The sequence below is a fragment of the Nerophis lumbriciformis genome, linkage group LG16 (assembly GCF_033978685.3).
Source record: "Nerophis lumbriciformis linkage group LG16, RoL_Nlum_v2.1, whole genome shotgun sequence".
Taxonomy (NCBI): domain Eukaryota; kingdom Metazoa; phylum Chordata; class Actinopteri; order Syngnathiformes; family Syngnathidae; genus Nerophis; species Nerophis lumbriciformis.
In genome coordinates this window covers 5,289,338-5,309,598 of record NC_084563.2, presented here as the reverse complement: position 1 = coordinate 5,309,598, position 20,261 = coordinate 5,289,338, and the positions used below count along the sequence as shown (strand labels likewise).

The window sequence follows — 20,261 nt, the reverse complement described above, 5'->3', positions numbered from 1 at the left end:
AAGTGTCTATATTAGTTATATTAGCCTACTATCAAAATGACTTTAAAAGTCTTATATAAGTGTTATAATGAAGTCAACACATGATGTAAGTGTCTATATTAGCCTACTATCAAAATGACTTTAAAAGTCTTATATAAGTGTTATAATGAAGACAACACATGATGTAAGTGTCTATATTAGTTATATTAGCCTACTATCAAAATGACATTAAAAGTCTTATATAAGTGTTATAATGAAGACAACACATGATGTAAGTGTCTATATTAGTTATATTAGCCTACTATCAAAATGGCTTTAAAAGTCTTATATAAGTGTTATAATGAAGACAACACATGATGTAAGTGTCTATATTAGTTATATTAGCCTACTATCAAAATGACTTTATAAGTCTTATATAAGTGTTATAATGAAGACAACACATGATGTAAGTGTCTATATTAGTTATATTAGCCTACTATCAAAATGGCTTTAAAAGTCTTATATAAGTGTTATAATGAAGACAACACATGATGTAAGTGTCTATATTAGTTATATTAGCCTACTATCAAAATTACTTTAAAAGTCTTATATAAGTGTTATAATGAAGACAACACATGATGTAAGTGTCTATATTAGCTATATTAGCCTACTATCAAAATGACATTAAAAGTCTTGTATAAGTGTTATAATGAAGACAACACATGATGTAAGTGTCTATTATAGCTATATTAGCCTACTATCAAAATGACTTTATAAGTGTTATAATGAAGACAACACATGATGTAAGTGTCTATATTAGTTATATTAGCCTACTATCAAAATGACTTTAAAAGTCTTATAAAAGTGTTATAATGAAGTCAACACATGATGTAAGTGTCTATATTAGCCTACTATCAAAATGACTTTAAAAGTCTTATATGAGTGTTATAATGAAGACAACACATGATGCAAGTGTCTATATTAGTTATATTAGCCTACTATCAAAATGACTTTAAAAGTCTTATATGAGTGTTATAATGAAGTCAACACATGATGTAAGTGTCTATATTAGTTATATTAGCCTACTATCAAAATGACTTTAAAAGTCTTATATAAGTGTTATAATGAAGACAACACATGATGTAAGTGTCTATATTAGCCTACTATCAAAATGACATTAAAAGTCTTATATAAGTGTTATAATGAAGGCAACACATGATGCAAGTGTCTATATTAGTTATATTAGCCTACTATCAAAATGACATTAAAAGTCTTATATAAGTGTTATAATGAAGACAACACATGATGCAAGTGTCTATATTAGTTATATTAGCCTACTATCAAAATGACTTTAAAAGTCTTATATAAGTGTTATAATGAAGACAACACATGATGCAAGTGTCTATATTAGTTATATTAGCCTACTATCAAAATGACTTTATAAGTCTTATATAAGTGTTATAATGAAGTCAACACATGATGTAAGTGTCTATATTAGTTGTATTAGCCTACTATCAAAATGACTTTATAAGTGTTATAATGAAGACAACACATGATGTAAGTGTCTATATTAGTTATATTAGCCTACTATCAAAATGACTTTAAAAGTCTTATATAAGTGTTATAATGAAGACAACACATGATGTAAGTGTCTATATTAGCTATATTAGCCTACTATCAAAATGACATTAAAAGTCTTATATAAGTGTTATAATGAAGACAACACATGATGTAAGTGTCTATATTAGTTATATTAGCCTACTATCAAAATGACTTTATAAGTCTTATATAAGTGTTATAATGAAGTCAACACATAATGTAAGTGTCTATGTTAGTTGTATTAGCCTACTATCAAAATGACTTTATAAGTGTTATAATGAAGACAACACATGATGTAAGTGTCTATATTAGTTATATTAGCCTACTATCAAAATGACTTTAAAAGTCTTATATAAGTGTTATAATGAAGACAACACATGATGTAAGTGTCTATATTAGCCTACTATCAAAATGACTTTAAAAGTCTTATATGAGTGTTATAATGAAGACAACACATGATGTAAGTGTCTATTATAGCTATATTAGCCTACTATCAAAATGACTTTATAAGTGTTATAATGAAGACAACACATGATGTAAGTGTCTATATTAGTTATATTAGCCTACTATCAAAATGACTTTAAAAGTCTTATATAAGTGTTATAATGAAGACAACACATGATGTAAGTGTCTATATTAGCCTACTATCAAAATGACTTTAAAAGTCTTATATAAGTGTTATAATGAAGTCAACACATGATGTAAGTGTCTATTATAGCTATATTAGCCTACTATCAAAATGACTTTATAAGTGTTATAATGAAGACAACACATGATGTAAGTGTCTATATTAGTTATATTAGCCTACTATCGAAGGATGACGCAAATCTTCGTTGACAGAAATGTTGTGTTTAAATTTTGAGTCTACAAATTTTTGCAACATTGGAAATCATTAGTAAAATGGAGGATTCTAACAGGGTGAGATAACTTCTGGAAGTTACTGGCTCAGAATGGCCAAAGTTATAGATGGTTAACATTTGCTGTTGTCTGGAACAACTATCAGTAATGCAGCCGATAGTACATACAGATAATGTGTCATGAGACATGCAAATATAAATTAAATACACAGAGTAGATAAGTAAAGGACATCATTAAATGAGCTCAAATATACTTACAAGTGAGACCTAATGATGCTAGCCTAAATAGCATGTTAGCATTGATTAGCTTGCAGTCATGCAGTGACCAAATATGCCTGGTTAGCTCTCCACACAAGTCAGTACCATGCAAAAAGCTCACTATTGTGCATTTACGCACAGCATAAAGCGTTTGGTGGACAAAATGAGACAAAGAAGGAGTGGCATAAAACATGTCTTTCTGTGGCAGCGTCAGAGAAAGTTGTACATTTTCACAAACTACGATGAGTTCAAGGTTCGCTGAAATTAGTAGGACAAAACGGCGCTGGCCAAATCCTCTCATCAGTGAAGCATATTTAACATAAACTGTCTACAGAAATTCCATGGCATGCCATGGAAGCCATGGAAAACGACTTCCGGACGGCTTCGAAGCGATTCTGGACCACCATCCGCCGCCTCAGGAAGGGGAAGCAGTGCACTACCAACACCGTGTATGGTGCGGATGGTGTTCTGCTGACCTCGACTGCGGAAGTTGTGGATCGGTGGAGGGAATACTTCGAAGACCTCCTCAATCCCACCAACACGTCTTCCTATGAGGAAGCAGTGCCTGGGGAGTCTGTGGTGGGCTCGAGGTTGCTGAGGTAGTTAAAAAGCTCCTCGGTGGCAAGGCCCCGGGGGTGGATGAGATCCGCCCGGAGTTCCTTAAGGCTCTGGATGCTGTAGGGCTGTCTTGGTTGACAAGACTCTGCAGCATCGCGTGGACATCGGGGGCAGTACCTCTGGATTGGCAGACCGGGGTGGTGGTTCCTCTCTTTAAAAAGGGGAACCGGAGGGTGTGTTCTAACTATCGTGGGATCACACTCCTCAGCCTTCCCGGTAAGGTCTATTCAGGTGTACTGGAGAGGAGGCTACGCCGGATAGTCGAACCTCGGATTCAGGAGGAACAGTGTGGTTTTCGTCCTGGTCGTGGAACTGTGGACCAGCTCTATACTCTCGGCAGGGTCCTTGAGGGTGCATGGGAGTTTGCCCAACCAGTCTACATGTGCTTTGTGGACTTGGAGAAGGCATTCGACCGTGTCCCTCGGGAAGTCCTGTGGGGAGTGCTCAGAGAGTATGGGGTTTCGGACTGTCTGATTGTGGCGGTCCGCTCCCTGTATGATCAGTGTCAGAGCTTGGTTCGCATTGCCGGCAGTAAGTCGGACACATTTCCGGTGAGGGTTGGACTCCGCCAAGGCTGCCCTTTGTCACCCATTCTGTTCATAACTTTTATGGACAGAATTTCTAGGCGCAGTCAAGGCGTTGAGGGGATCCGGTTTGGTGGCTGCAGGATTAGGTATCTGCTTTTTGCAGATGATTTGGTCCTGATGGCTTCATCTGGCCAGGATCTTCAGCTCTCACTGGATCGGTTCGGCAGCCGAGTGTGAAGCGACTGGGATGAGAATCAGCACCTCCAAGTCCGAGTCCATGGTTCTCGCCCGGAAAAGGGTGGAGTGCCATCTCCGGGTTGGGGAGGAGATCTTGCCCCAAGTGGAGGAGTTCAAGTACCTCGGAGTCTTGTTCACGAGTGAGGGAAGAGTGGATGGTGAGATCGGTGCGGCGTCTTCAGTAATGCGGACGCTGTATCGATCCGTTGTGGTGAAGAAGGAGCTGAGCCGGAAGGCAAAGCTCTCAATTTACCGGTCGATCTACGTTCCCATCCTCACCTATGGTCATGAGCTTTGGGTTATGACCGAAAGGACAAGATCACGGGTACAAGCGGCCGAAATGAGTTTCCTCCGCCGGGTGGCGGGGCTCTCCCTTAGAGATAGGGTGAGAAGCTCTGTCATCCGGGGGGGAGCTCAAAGTAAAGCCGCTGCTCCTCCACATCGAGAGGAGCCAGATGAGGTGGTTCGGGCATCTGGTCAGGATGCCACCCGAGCGCCTCCCTAAGGAGGTGTTTAGGGCATGTCCGACCGGTAGGAGGCCACGAGGAAGACCCAGGACGCGTTGGGAAGACTATGTCTCCCGGCTGGCCTGGGAACGCCTCGGGATCCCCCGGGAGGAGCTGGACGAAGTGGCTGAGGAGAGGGAAGTCTGGGCTTCCCTGCTTAGGCTGCTGCCCCCGCGACCCGACCTCGGATAAGCGGAAGAAGATGGATGGATGGATGGATGGATGTCTACAGAAATTATATTATTATAATATTATCTTATATATATTATTATATAATATATTTTCCCATTTTCACACATCTCTGAAAGAGGTCCAGGGAGCCACTAGGGCGGCGCTAAAGGGCGGTAATGTCTGATGCGGTATAGAAGGCAGCTCAATGGATGGACTTCTTCCAGCCCCACAATCTAGGTCATTAGGTCTGCAGTGTCATTTAGGGAGCGCCACATCTGCTCACACGGAGGCCGAAGCGAGCGCTATGGCGCTGGCATTAGAGCGTTGTTTAATCCCCCCCCCCCCCCCCGCGCGTGACAGCTGATCGTACATGTCGTCGTAGCCGAGGAGCGAGTGCCTTCGTAAGCGAGGACGGTTACAACTGCTGTTGTTCATAGTTCATCATCCTAACTGAACGGATGGATGGAGGTTAACGTGGCCACACGGCAAGCTGAACACGCGGGTGTGGTTGCCATGGCGATGAGGAGGTCAATGCTCCCTTATTGACCCACAGACAGATGACCTAAATGAGTGGAGAGAAAGGATTAAGCATTTTATTATCCTCTCCCTTTATCCTCATTTCCTGTGGGAGGGCCTTGTGTGGATGCGGGGTGGGGCTTTCTCTGTGATTGCGGCAACTTTATTATTGGTTGGTGGACCACTCCGACAACTGGTCTGAGGCCCTTATTGACGTTCTCCACATGACTAGTCTCGTCGACTTGTTGGACATGTAAGCGAACTCATTTAGGTTCCACTTCCTCTTCTGCTTGTTTCCATAGAATGTAGCACATTTGTTTTGCATGTTTGCACCGACGTCGATAGTTCATTGATTAGCCACAGTGAGAATCACTAGAGTGCCACATTGCTCAGCTTGGTTGGTTCCGGTTGTATGAACAGTAGCAAAAGTAACATTTGTCATATGAGAGATATTGTTAGTCCTCTTTAGTTCTTTTCTTGTAATCTGATGCAAAGTGTTCTGTAAGTCAAATTGTTTTTGGAAACTGACCAAAGAGGAAAAGAACCATCCGGATTGTTCTCGGCGCAAAGTTCTGTGATGGTATGGGGGTGTATTAGTGCCCAAGACATGGGTAACTTACACATCTGTGAAGGCACCATTAATGCTGAAAGGTACATACAGCTTTTGGAGCAACATATGCTGCCATCCGAGCAACGTTGTCATGGACGCCCCTGCTTATTTCAGCAAGACGATGCCAAGCCACGTGTTTCATCAACGTGGCTTCATAGTAAAAGAGTGCGGGTACTTTCCTGGCCCGCCTGCAGTCCCGACCTGTCTCCCATTGAAAATGTGTGAAGGCTAAAATATGAGAAGGGAGACTGTTGAACAACTTACGACATTTAAGCAAAAATTTTTTTTTGTAAAATATGCATTTTCTTACATTTTCTTACATTTACGGATTTTATCGGGACTCCTGCTGACGTTTTGAGACATCTCCTACAACTACAGCACCAGAATTGTGCTGCTGAAGCAAGTCCGTTTTTTTGAATTTTTTGTAAGGGTCCCCCCTTACGACATTTTAGCAAAAACATTTTTTCGTAAAATATGCATTTTCTTACATTTACGGGTTTTGTGGGGACTCCTGATGACGTTTTGAGACATCTCCTACAACTACAGCACCAGAATTGTGCTGCTGAAGCAAGTCCGTTTTTAAAAAAAAATTTTACGACATTTTAGCAAAAAAAATTTTTTTCGTAAAATATGCATTTTCTTCCAATTTCGGGTTTTATCGGGACTCCTGATGACGTTTTGAGACATCTCCTACAACTACAGCACCAGAATTGTGCTGCTGAAGCCAGTCCGTTTTTTGAATTTTTTTACGATATTTTTGCAATTTTTTTTTTTTTTTTCCGTAAAATATGTATTTTCTTCCATTTTCGGGTTTTATCGGGACTCCTTGTGACGTTTTGAGACATCTCCTACAAATACAGCACCAGAATTGTGCTGCTGAAGCAAGTCCGTTTTTTTGAATTTTTTGTAAGGGTCCCCCCTTACGACATTTTAGCAAAAAATTTTTTTCGTAAAATATGCATTTTCTTACATTTACGGGTTTTGTGGGGACTCCTGATGACGTTTTGAGACATCTCCTACAACTACAGCACCAGAATTGTGCTGCTGAAGCAAGTCCGTTTTTTTGAATTTTTTGTAAGGGTCCCCCCTTACGACATTTAAGAAAAAATTTTTTTTTGTAAAATATGCATTTTCTTACATTTACGGATTTTGTCGGGACTCCTGCTGACGTTTTGAGACATCTCCTACAACTACAGCACCAGAATTGTGCTGCTGAAGCAAGTCCGTTTTTTTGAATTTTTTTACGACATTTTATCAACAAAAAAAAATTTCTGTAAAATATGCATTTTCTTCCAATTTCGGGTTTTATCGGGACTCCTGATGACGTTTTGAGACATCTCCTACAACTACAGCACCAGAATTGTGCTGCTGAAGCCAGTCCGTTTTTTGAATTTTTTTACGACATTTTTGCAAATTTTTTTTTTTTTTTCCGTAAAATATGCATTTTCTTCCATTTTCGGGTTTTATCGGGACTCCTTGTGACGTTTTGAGACATCTCCTACAAATACAGCACCAGAATTGTGCTGCTGAAGCAAGTCCGTTTTTTTGAATTTTTTGTAAGGGTCCCCCCTTACGACATTTAAGCAAAAATTTTTTTTTGTAAAATATGCATTTTCTTACATTTTCTTACATTTACGGATTTTATCGGGACTCCTGCTGACGTTTTGAGACATCTCCTACAACTACAGCACCAGAATTGTGCTGCTGAAGCAAGTCCGTTTTTTTGAATTTTTTGTAAGGGTCCCCCTTACGACATTTTAGCAAAAACATTTTTTCGTAAAATATGCATTTTCTTACATTTACGGGTTTTGTGGGGACTCCTGATGACGTTTTGAGACATCCCCTACAACTACAGCACCAGAATTGTGCTGCTGAAGCAAGTCCGTTTTTTTGAATTTTTTGTAAGGGTCCCCCCTTACGACATTTTAGCAAAAACATTTTTTCGTAAAATATGCATTTTCTTACATTTACGGGTTTTGTGGGGACTCCTGATGACGTTTTGAGACATCTCCTACAACTACAGCACCAGAATTGTGCTGCTGTAGCAAGTCCGTTTCTGTGAATTTTTTTACGACATTTTAGCCAAAAAAAATTATTTCGTAAAATATGCATTTTCTTCCAATTTTGGGTTTTATCGGGACTCCTGATGACGTTTTGAGACATCTCCTACAACTACAGCACCAGAATTGTGCTGCTGTCGCAAGTCCGTTTTTTTGAAGTTTTTGTAAGGCCCTTACGAAATTTTAGCAAAAACATTTTTTCGTAAAATATGCATTATCTTACATTTTCTTACATTTACGGGTTTTTGGGGGACTCCTGATGACGTTTTGAGACATCTCCTACAACTACAGCACCAGAATTGTGCTGCTGAAGCAAGTCCGTTTTTTTGAATTTTTTTACGACATTTTATCCCCAAAAAATGTTTCCGTAAAATATGCATTTTCTTCCAATTTCGGGTTTTATCGGGACTCCTGATGACGTTTTGAGACATCTCCTTCAACTACAGCACCAGAATTGTGCTGCTGAAGCCAGTCGGTTTTTTTGAATTTTTTTGCGACATTTTTGCAATTTTTTATTTTTTGTCGTAAAATATGCATTTTCTTCCATTTTCGGGTTTTATCGGGACTCCTGGTGACGTTTTGAGACATCTCCTACAACTACAGCACCAGAATTGTGCTGCTGAAGCAAGTCCGTTTTTTTGAAAATTTTTTAGCGAAAAAAAGTTCCCCCCCAAAAATTATTTTCTTCCATTTTCGGGTTTTGTTGGGACTCCTGATGACGTTTTGAGACATCTCCTACAACTACAGCACCAGCATTGTGCTGCTGAAGCAAGTCCGTTTTTTTTTAAATTTTTTGTAAGGGTCCCCCTTACGACATTTTAGCAAAAAAATGTTTTCGTAAAATATGCATTTTATTCATTTTTCGGGTTTTGTCGGGACTCCTGGTGACGTTTTGAGACATCTCCTACAACTACAGCACCAGAATTGTGCTGCTGAAGCAAGTCCGTTTTTTTGAATTTTTTTTACGACATTTTAGCAAAAAAAAAATTTTTTGTAAAATATGCATTTTCTTCCAATTTCGGGTTTTGTCGGGACTCCTGATGATGTTTTGAGACATCTCCTACAACTACAGCAGCAGCATTGTGCTGCTGAAGCAAGTCCGTTTTTTTGAATTTTTTGTAAGGGTCCCCCCTTACGACATTTTAGCAAAAACTTTTTTTCGTAAAATATGCATTTTCTTACATTTTCTTACATTTACGGATTTTGTCGGGACTCCTGATGACGTTTTGAGACATCCCCTACAACTACAGCACCAGAATTGTGCTGCTGAAGCAAGTCCGTTTTTTTGAATTTTTTTTACGACATTTTAGCAAAAAAAATTTTTTCCGTAAAATATGCACTTTCTTCCATTTTCGGGTTTCATCGGGACTCCTGATGACGTTTTGAGACATCCCCTACAACTACAGCACCAGAATTGTGCTGCTGAAGCAAGTCCGTTTTTTTGAATTTTTTGTAAGAGACCCCCCTTACGACATTTTAGCAAAAAAATGTTTTTCGTAAAATATGCATTTTCTTACATTTACGGGTTTAGTCAGGACACACAAACGCGTCAGGTCGGGAATAATAACGTTGCGGTCCTCTGGAGGCAGTCCGAGTGAAGTCGACCATACAAGGAACAGAGTAGCCCAAGGACGGGGCCGGCGAATGACCGGCCCCTCTGATCGAGCAATTTGGTTGCGGAGCAGCCAGCCGGATAATTAAACACGATGGCAATCACATCCCACCTCCAATCCACCGCACTCTCGCTATCTCTCTAAACGTCCCCGAGTTCCAAAGCCAACTCCTGCTAAGCACATTATTATTGCTTCAGCTCCATCTGATGAATATTTAGAAGTCATTCAGTCAAATCTTGTGATTATCCTCAGATTTGGCCCCGGTGGCTCAACAAATTCGCTTCCATTTCCACAACTCTTGAAATAAACGGCAAGGCAGATGAGCAACTTTAATCAGACTCGTTTACTTGCAAATTAACTTCCTGACTTGTGTTCTTTTTTTGGTCCGACATTGTCGAGGATAGGACCAGTGAAAGTAACACAGGTATGGACCAAAAGTGTTTATATGTGCGTTGCAAATGAGGTTTTTTCCCTTGGACTCAGTCTGGACCCCCTCCTGTGGGTCCAGCCTTTGACTGATATTTTTTTACTCCCTCCCCCCTTTCCCAATATCACCTTTTTCCCCACCTTTTTTTAAGGAGCGTCGTCGGCAGTCTCGTCTTGTCTCCCTGTAACGTATGTCTGCTCTTAGTGGGACTGTGCCCAAAATGTACTTTTCAGTTCTTATGTGTCTTGGGCATTGTTAAGAATTGACAATAAATCATCTTGATTCTTGAATTAGCTTGCAGTCATCAATCAATCAATCAATGTTTATTTATATAGCCCTAAATCACAAGTGTCTCAAAGGGCTGCACAAGCCACAACGACATCCTCGGTACAGAGCCCACATAAGGGCAAGGAAAAACTCACCCCAGTGGGACGTCGATGTGAATGACTATGAGAAACCTTGGAGAGGACCGCATATGTGGGTAACCCCCCCCTCTAGGGGAGACCGAATGCAATGGATGTCGAGTGGGTCTGACATAATATTGTGAGAGTCCAGTCCATAATGGATCCAACATAATAGTGTGAGTCCAGTCCATAGTGGATCTAACATAATAGTGTGAGAGTCCAGTCCATAGTGGATCTAACATAATAGTGTGAGAGTCCAGTCCATAGTGGATCTAACATAATAGTGTGAGAGTCCAGTCCATAGTGGATCTAACATAATAGTGTGAGAGTCCAGTCCATAGTGGATCTAACATAATATTGTGAGAGTCCAGTCCATAGTGGATCTAACATAATATTGTGAGAGTCCAGTCCATAGTGGATCTAACATAATAGTGTGAGAGTCCAGTCCATAGTGGATCTAACATAATAGTGTGAGAGTCCAGTCCATAGTGGATCTAACATAATAGTGTGAGAGTCCAGTCCATAGTGGATCTAACATAATAGTGTGAGAGTCCAGTCTATAGTGGATCCAACATAATAGTGAGAGTCCAGTCCATAGTGGATCTAACATAATAGTGTGAGAGTCCAGTCCATAGTGGATCTAACATAATAGTGAGAGTCCAGTCCATAATGGATCCAACATAATAGTGTGAGTCCAGTCCATAGTGGATCTAACATAATAGTGTGAGAGTCCAGTCCATAGTGGATCTAACATAATAGTGTGAGAGTCCAGTCCATAGTGGATCTAACATAATAGTGTGAGAGTCCAGTCCATAGTGGATCTAACATAATAGTGTGAGAGTCCAGTCCATAGTGGATCTAACATAATATTGTGAGAGTCCAGTCCATAGTGGATCTAACATAATATTGTGAGAGTCCAGTCCATAGTGGATCTAACATAATAGTGTGAGAGTCCAGTCCATAGTGGATCTAACATAATAGTGTGAGAGTCCAGTCCATAGTGGATCTAACATAATAGTGTGAGAGTCCAGTCCATAGTGGATCTAACATAATAGTGTGAGAGTCCAGTCTATAGTGGATCCAACATAATAGTGAGAGTCCAGTCCATAGTGGATCTAACATAATAGTGTGAGAGTCCAGTCCATAGTGGATCTAACATAATAGTGAGAGTCCAGTCCATAGTGGATCTAACATAATAGTGTGAGAGTCCAGTCCATAGTGGATCCAACATAATAGTGAGAGTCCAGTCCATAGTGGATCTAACATAATAGTGTGAGAGTCCAGTCCATAGTGGATCTAACATAATAGTGAGAGTCCAGTCCATAGTGGATCTAACATAATAGTGTGAGAGTCCAGTCCATAGTGGATCTAACATAATATTGTGAGAGTCTAGTCCATAGTGGATCTAACATAATAGTGAGAGTCCAGTCCATAGTGGATCTAACATAATAGTGAGAGTCCAGTCCATAGTGGATCTAACATAATAGTGAGAGTCCAGTCCATAGTGGATCTAACATAATAGTGTGAGAGTCCAGTCCATAGTGGATCTAACATAATATTGTGAGAGTCCAGTCTATAGTGGATCTAACATAATAGTGTGAGAGTCCAGTCCATAGTGGATCTAACATAATAGTGTGAGAGTCCAGTCCATAGTGGATCTAACATAATATTGTGAGAGTCCAGTCCATAGTGGATCCAACATAATAGTGTGAGAGTCCAGTCCATAGTGGATCTAACATAATAGTGTGAGAGTCCAGTCCATAGTCGATCTAACATAATAGTGTGAGAGTCCAGTCCATAGTGGATCTAACATAATAGTGAGAGTCCAGTCCATAGTGGATCTAACATAATAGTGAGAGTCCAGTCCATAGTGGATCTAACATAATAGTGAGAGTCCAGTCCATAGTGGATCTAACATAATAGTGAGAGTCCAGTCCATAGTGGATCTAACATAATAGTGTGAGAGTCCAGTCCATAGTGGATCTAACATAATAGTGTGAGTCCAGTCCATAGTGGATCCAACATAATAGTGTGAGAGTCCAGTCCATTGTGGATCTAACATAATAGTGTGAGAGTCCAGTCCATAGTGGATCTAACATAATAGTGTGAGAGTCCAGTCCATAGTGGATCTAACATAATAGTGTGAGAGTCCAGTCCATAGTGGATCTAACATAATAGTGTGAGAGTCCAGTCCATAGTGGATCTAACATAATAGTGTGAGAGTCCAGTCCATAGTGGATCTAACATAATATTGTGAGAGTCCAGTCCATAGTGGATCTAACATAATAGTGTGAGTCCAGTCCATAGTGGATCCAACATAATAGTGTGAGAGTCCAGTCCATAGTGGATCTAACATAATAGTGTGAGAGTCCAGTCCATAGTGGATCCAACATAATAGTGAGAGTCCAGTCCATAGTGGATCTAACATAATAGTGAGAGTCCAGTCCATAGTGGATCTAACATGATAGTGTGAGAGTCCAGTCCATAGTGGATCTAACATAATATTGTGAGAGTCCAGTCTATAGTGGATCTAACATAATAGTGTGAGAGTCCAGTCAATAGTGGATCTAACATAATAATGTGAGAGTCCAGTCCATAGTGGATCTAACATAATAGTGTGAGAGTCCAGTCCATAGTGGATCTAACATAATAGTGTGAGAGTCCAGTCCATAGTGGATCTAACATAATAGTGTGAGAGTCCAGTCCATAGTGGATCTAACATAATAGTGAGAGTCCAGTCCATAGTGGATCTAACATAATATTGTGAGAGTCTAGTCCATAGTGGATCTAACATAATAGTGAGAGTCCAGTCCATAGTGGATCTAACATAATAGTGAGAGTCCAGTCCATAGTGGATCTAACATAATAGTGAGAGTCCAGTCCATAGTGGATCTAACATAATAGTGTGAGAGTCCAGTCCATAGTGGATCTAACATAATAGTGTGAGCGTCCAGTCCATAGTGGATCTAACATAATAGTGTGAGAGTCCAGTCCATAGTGGATCTAACATAATAGTGTGAGAGTCCAGTCCATAGTAGATCCAACATAATAGTGAGAGTCCAGTCCATAGTGGATCTAACATAATAGTGTGAGAGTCCAGTCCATAGTGGATCTAACATAATAGTGAGAGTCCAGTCCATAGTGGATCTAACATAATAGTGTGAGAGTCCAGTCCATAGTGGATCTAAAATAATAGTGTGAGAGTCCAGTCCATAGTGGATCTAACATAATAGTGAGAGTCCAGTCCATAGTGGATCTAACATAATAGTGTGAGAGTCCAGTCCATAGTGGATCTAACATAATATTGTGAGAGTCCAGTCCATAGTGGATCTAACATAATAGTGTGAGAGTCCAGTCCATAGTGGATCTAACATAATATTGTGAGAGTCCAGTCCATAGTGGATCTAACATAATAGTGTGAGTCCAGTCCATAGTGGATCTAACATAATAGTAAGAGTCCAGTCATGCACTGACCAAATATGCATGATAAGCTCTCCACACAAGTCAATAACATGCAGAAAGCTCACCTTTGTGCATTCACGCACAGCATTAAACGTTTGGTGGACAAAATGAGACAAAGAAAGAATGGCATAAAACATGTCTTTCTGTGGCAGCGTCAGAGAAAGTCGCGCATGTAAACAAGCTACGGTGAGTTCAAGGACCGCCAAAATTAGTAGGACAAAACAGCACTGGCCAAATCCTCTCATCAGGGCAGCATGTTTCATATAAAAAGTGTCATTTCTAACAAGTGTCATGTTCGTCCTCCTCCAGGAAACATATTCAAACAACAATATATGTTTCTTCCCCCATCTTTTTCTATTTCCCCCCCCCGCACTTGATGGAGTGTTAGAATTGAAGTGTGACGGTGAATGTGAAGCTATAATTCCACCCCCAGTCAATCCTTAACCCATTTAATGTTGTTCAACTTCAGTCTCAAAACTTTTTAGGGCTAATTTTCAAACTTGGCGTCTCTCTGGGATTTATTCTGTAATTGAGTTTCCGGGAGCGAAAATCTCCCAACTGTGAATACATAAATGTGTCTTCACAGCTGGATGTTCAACACGATACAAGCGTATGAATAGTTAGTCTGGAGAGGTTTAGAAATCGCTCCGATGTAATCGGGGCGACCCACTTTAACTGGGGAGGGGGGAGGGAGGGACTCACAGATGTAATATTGATGGTCTGCCATGGCCAGATGTGGAGCGGCTTCCCTGCTGGGTATCATCTATAAGTGGGATAAATAAAACATCGGCTTGTGAAATATTCATGCGTGCAGACCTGGTGAAGCACTTTAGCCTGTTTGATTACATTTGACTGTCTTGATTACTTTCAAACTTACCACTTCTTCTTCTTTAAATGGAGTATTTCTGATCTGTTTGAAATGTCCAAACTGGTGTTGGCAGTTTGCAGCGCTCCCAATGAGAGGTAGCAACGTTCCCCCTGTCTATGCTGAGCGTGTGGATTTTGTAAAAGAACTTTCTGTGTAGTTAGCAATGTTGTATATTTGCATGCATTTAGGGTTGGTGGGGTTGTAGACTGCAATCTGATGGCAGTCACACATAAGAGATACGTGTAGACTGCAATATGATGGCAGTCACACATAAGAGATACGTGTAGACTGCAATATGATGGCAGTCACACATAAGAGATACGTGTAGACTGCAATATGATGGCAGTCACACATAAGAGATACGTGTAGACTGCACTATGATGGCAGTCACACATAAGAGACACGTGTAGACTGCAATATGATGGCAGTCACACATAAGAGACACGTGTAGACTGCAATATGATGGCAGTCACACATAAGAGATACGTGTAGACTGCAATAGGATGGCAGTGATACATAAGAGATACGTGTAGACTGCAATATGATGGCAGTCACACATAAGAGATACGTGTGGATTACAATATGATGGCAGTCACACATAAGAGATACGTGTAGACTGCAATATGATGGCAGTCACACATAAGAGATACGTGTAGACTGCAATATGATGGCAGTCACACATAAGAGATACGTGTAGACTGCAATAGGATGGCAGTCACACATAAGAGATACGTGTAGACTGCAATAGGATGGCAGTCACACATAAGAGATACGTGTAGACTGCAATAGGATGGCAGTCACACATAAGAGATACGTGTAGACTGCAATATGATGGCAGTCACATATAGGAGATACGTGTAGACTGCAATATGATGGCAGTCACACATAAGAGATACGTGTAGACTGCAATAGGATGGCAGTCACACATAAGAGATACGTGTAGACTGCAACATGATGGCAGTCACACATAAGAGATACGTGTAGACTGCAATATGATGGCAGTCACACATAAGAGATACGTGTAGACTGCAATATGATGACAGTCACACATAAGAGATGCGTGTAGACTGCAATAGGATGGCAGTCACACATAAGAGATACGTGTAGACTGCAATAGGATGGCAGTCACACATAAGAGATACGTGTAGACTGCAATATGATGGCAGTCACACATAAGAGATACGTGTAGACTGCAATATGATGGCAGTCACACATAAGAGATACGTGTAGACTGCAACATGATGGCAGTCACACATAAGAGATACGTGTAGACTGCAATAGGATGGCAGTCACACATAAGAGATACATGTAGACTGCAATAGGATAGCAGTCACACATAAGAGATACGTGTAGACTGCAATAGGATGGCAGTCACACATAGGAGATATGTGTAGACTGCAATGTGATGGCAGTCACACATAAGAGATACGTGTAGACTGCAATAAAGTTAAAGTTAAAGTACCAATGATTGTCACACACACACTAGGTGTGGCAAGATTATTCTCTGCATTTGACCCATCACCCTTGATCACCCCCTGGGAGGTGAGGGGAGCAGTGGGCAGCAGCGGTGGCCGCGCCCGGGAATCATTTTTGGTGATGGCAGTCACACATAAGAGATACGTGTAGACTGCAATAGGATGGCAGTCACACATAAGAGATACGTGTAGACTGCAATAGGATGGCAGTCACACATAAGAGATACGTGTGGATTACAATATGATGGCAGTCACACATAAGAGATACGTGTAGACTGCAATAGGATGGCAGTCACACATAAGAGATACGTGTAAACTGCAATATGATGGCAGTCACACATAAGAGATACGTGTGGATTACAATATGATGGCAGTCACACATAAGAGATACGTGTAAACTGCAATATGATGGCAGTCACACATTAGAGATACGTTTAGACTGCAACATGATGGCAGTCACACATAAGAGATACGTGTAGACTGCACTATGATGGCAGTCACACATAAGAGATACGTTTAGACTGCAACATGATGGCAGTCACACATAAGAGATACGTGTAGACTGCAACATGATGGCAGTCACACATAAGAGATACGTGTAGACTGCAATATGATAGCAGTCACACATAAGAGATACGTTTAGACTGCAACATGATGGCAGTCACACATAAGAGATACGTGTAGACTGCAATATGATGGCAGTCACACATAAGAGATACGTGTAGACTGCAATATGATGGCAGTCACACATAAGAGATACATGTAGACTGCAATATGATGGCAGTCACACATAAGAGATACGTGTAGACTGCAATATGATGGCAGTCACACATAAGAGATACGTGTAGACTGCAACATGATGGCAGTCACACATAAGAGATACGTGTAGACTGCAATATGATGGCAGTCACACATAAGAGATACGTGTAGACTGCAATATGATGGCAGTCACACATAAGAGATACGTGTAGACTGCAATATGATGGCAGTCACACATAAGAGATACGTGTAGACTGCAACATGATGGCAGTCACACATAAGAGATACGTGTAGACTGCAATATGATGGCAGTCACACATAAGAGATACGTGTAGACTGAAATATGATGGCAGTCACACATAAGAGATACGTGTAGACTGCAACATGATGGCAGTCACACATAAGAGATACGTGTAGACTGCAATAGGATGGCAGTCACACATAAAGATACATGTAGACTGCAATATGATGGCAGCCACACATAAGAGATACGTGTAGACTGCAACATGATGGCTGTCACACATAAGAGATACGTGTAGACTGCAACATGATGGCAGTCACACATAAGAGATACGTGTAGACTGCAATATGATGGCAGTCACACATAAGAGATACGTGTAGACTGCAATATGATGGCAGTCACACATAAGAGATACGTGTAGACTGCAATATGATGGCAGTCACACATAGGAGATATGTGTAGACTGCAACATGATGGCAGTCACACATAAGAGATACGTGTAGACTGCACTATGATGGCAGTCACACATAAGAGATACGTGTCGACTGCAATATGATGGCAGTCACACATAAGAGATACGTGTAGACTGCAATATGATGGCAGTCACACATAAGAGACACGTGTAGACTGCAATATGATGGCAGTCACACATAAGAGATACGTGTAGACTGCAATATGATGGCAGTCACACATAAGAGATAAGTGTAGACTGCAATATGATGGCAGTCACACATAAGAGATACGTTTAGACTGCAACATGATGGCAGTCACACATAAGAGATACGTGTAGACTGCACTATGATGGCAGTCACACATAAGAGATACGTGTCGACTGCAATATGATGGCAGTCACACATAAGAGATACGTGTAGACTGCAATATGATGGCAGTCACACATAAGAGACACGTGTAGACTGCAATATGATGGCAGTCACACATAGGAGATACGTGTAGACTGCAATATGATGGCAGTCACACATAGGAGATACGTGTAGACTGCAATATGATGGCAGTCACACATAAGAGATACGTGTAGACTGCAATATGATGGCAGTCACACATAAGAGATACGTGTAGACTGCACTATGATGGCAGTCACACATAAGAGATACGTGTAGACTGCAATAGGATGGCAGTCACACATAAGAGATACGTGTAGACTGCAATATGATGGCAGTCACACATAAGAGACACGTGTAGACTGCAATATGATGGCAGTCACACATAAGAGATATGTGTAGACTGCAATATGATGGCAGTCACACATAAGAGATACGTGTAGACTGCAATATGATGGCAGTCACACATTAGAGATACGTTTAGACTGCAACATGATGGCAGTCACACATAAGAGATACGTGTACACTGCACTATGATGGCAGTCACACATAAGAGATACGTGTCGACTGCAATATGACTCAAGTAAACAACACCAACATTTTATATGTTCCATTGAAAATATAGAACATTACACACGGCGCTCAAAAATGTATCAACATGTTTTAGTAGGACTTTGGTAAGCTATGAAGCCACACCACTTGATGGATTGTACTGTGCTTCCACATAGGAGTATTATTATGGTGTGTGTATAAGGTAAGACATATTATCTGGTGTTTTGTTTCGCAATATTATGCAAAAGCAACTTTTCTTGCCTTTTGGTACCTGCTGACCTGTATTTGGGATCTGCATAAATCCTGAAAAATTGCGCGCCTCTGTAGTCCGTGCCGACACCGTAGTGGATAATCTTCTTCTTTTTCTCCTATCTTCTTGTTATGTGACATTCATCCTCCGCTGTTGCCATTTCTAATATAAAGTAGTGTAAAGTTCTTACTTATATCTGTCAGTAAACTCACCATGAAAGCACTAAAACATACCGGTGTAGTGACTTTACATTATTCACCCAAGGAACTTTAGTTATTAGAGGGTTCCGGTCGGACGTTTTTTCACGAGACACATTTCCGGGGGTTGTTGTTTCCGGATGAGGAGATGCTGCTCCGTTATTGATTGGAGTAAAATCTGAATGTCATTAAAACAGTTAGCGCCATCTTCTGACACTTCTTCCACAGAAAGTGAGTTGAAGATGATGTGTAAAACATCATCTCTGCAACATTTTGAGCAAATAACCACCATCACATGTTATTTACACCACAAGAAAGTGTTTTACATTTATAAAAATATCATAATATGACTCCTTTGATGCGCCTTATAATCCGGTGCGCCTTATATATGAAAATAGACCTGACTAGACCCGCTCATCGGCAGTGCGCCTTATAATCTGGTGCACCTTATATATGAACATAGACCTGACTAGACCCGCTCATCGGCAGTGCGCCTTATAATCCGGTGCGCCTTATATATGAAAATAGACCTGACTAGACCCGCTCATCGGCAGTGCGCCTTATAATCCGGTGCGCCTTATATATGAAAATAGACCTGACTAGACCCGCTCATCGGCAGTGCGCCTTATAATCCGGTGCGCCTTATATATGAAAATAGACCTGACTAGACCCGCTCATCGGCAGTGCGCCTTATAATCCGGTGCGCTTTATATATGAAAATAGACCTGACTAGACCCGCTCATCGGCAGTGCGCCTTATAATCCGGTGCGCCTTATATATGAAAATAGACCTGGCTAGACCCGTTCATCGGCAGTGCGCCTTATAATCCGGTGCGCCTTATATATGAAAATAGACCTGGCTAGACCCGTTCATCGGCAGTGCGCCTTATAATCCGGTGCGCCTTATATATGAACATAGACCTGACTAGACCCGCTCATCGGCAGTGCGCCTTATAATCCGGTGCGCCTTATATATGAAAATAGACCTGACTAGACCCGCTCATCGGCAGTGCGCCTTATAATCCGGTGCGCCTTATAGTCCGGTAAATACGGTAAGCCTTTAGCAGTGATCTGTTTAAAAATAAGTCATGAAAAAAAAACATTAGGTTGCCATGGCAACACTTGATCACCTACTATGGGTGTAGCAACTTGGACACACCCCTTGTTGTATGTGCTACTACTTGAACTTTTGTCTATTGCCCAACGCCATTCACACCATGGGTGTGTGCCCCCCCGTACTGACCGTGTGTGTGTGTGT

General features: G+C 40.9%; 1 protein-coding gene across 10 annotated transcripts in view; it reads left to right on the top strand.

Moving 5' to 3' along the window:
• rapgef2b (Rap guanine nucleotide exchange factor 2b) overlaps positions 1–20,261 on the top strand; it is a 473,745-nt gene that overhangs the window by 305,554 nt on the left and 147,930 nt on the right. The window lies entirely within an intron of this gene.